This window comes from Ictidomys tridecemlineatus, chromosome 6 (genome assembly GCF_052094955.1).
Source record: "Ictidomys tridecemlineatus isolate mIctTri1 chromosome 6, mIctTri1.hap1, whole genome shotgun sequence".
Lineage (NCBI taxonomy): Eukaryota > Metazoa > Chordata > Mammalia > Rodentia > Sciuridae > Ictidomys > Ictidomys tridecemlineatus.
In genome coordinates this window covers 76,752,562-76,753,755 of record NC_135482.1, presented here as the reverse complement: position 1 = coordinate 76,753,755, position 1,194 = coordinate 76,752,562, and positions in this window count along the sequence as shown.

Genomic DNA, 1,194 nt, shown 5'->3' with positions numbered 1-1,194 from the left:
CTTATTTTTCAAAAACACTCACTGTGAATGTCAATATATTCTTAAGTATTTTATACCTAATTGTAACTTTTCATTTCTTGTTTTATACTGGTTAAAGCTGACCATAATTTTTGCATAATATCTTAATGTTACTTTTCATACTTGAAATAAACATTTATTTTTTAAAAAAAAATCACCATAGTTTTGTTACTTTGTTTCCTAACCTCACAGAAGGACATATTTTGGGAAGGTTTTTAAAATTTAAAATGCTACACCAGGGCTAGTGACACACCTGTAATCCCTGTGATTTGGGAGGCTGAGATAGGAGGATTGTAAGTTTGAGGCCAGCCTCAGCAGATTAGGTTCTCTACAACTTGTTGACCCTGTCTCAAAAAATGATGACAGGGACTGGAGATGTAGCTCTGGTGGTAGAGCACTTCCCAAGTGGTAGAGCCCTTGAGTTCAGTAACTGGTATCAAAAGGAAAATTCTTCAGTGGTTATATAATAGTGTTTCAGAAACATATAGTATAATAATGATGTCTAACTCATTCCACCATCATTTCCTCTTCCCTTCCCTTTGCCCTATCTAAAGTTTCTTCACCTTCCATGCTCCCCTCATCATTATGCATCAGCATCCTCATATCAAAGAAAAATTCGGCCTTTGGTTTTTTGGGATTGGCTTGCTTTACTTAGCATTATATTTTCCAACTCCACCCATTTACCTGCAAATACTCAATGTTCCACTGTGTATATATACCAAAGCTTTCCATCTACTGAAGGGCGTCTGGGTTGGTTCCACAATTTAGCTATTGTATCTCACTGTAGTTTTGATTTACATTTTTTTGATAGATAATTTTGATAGAGCATTTTTTCACGCCTTTGTATTTTTTTTTTTGAGAGAGTGAGAGAGGAGAGAGAGAATTTTTAATATTTATTTTTCAGTTCTCAGCGGACACAACATCTTTGTTGGTATGTGGTGCTGAGGATCGAACCCGGGCCGCACGCATGCCAGGCGAGCGCGCTACCGCTTGAGCCACATCCCCAGCCCGCCTTTGTATTTTTTAATAGAATTTTTAATATTTATTTTCTTCTGTGGACACATCATCTTTATTTGTATGTGGTGCTGAGAATCGAACCAAGCGCTGTGCTTATGGCAGGCGAGCGCACTACCACTTGAGCCATATCCCCAGCCCTACCATTCGTAGGGAGAAATA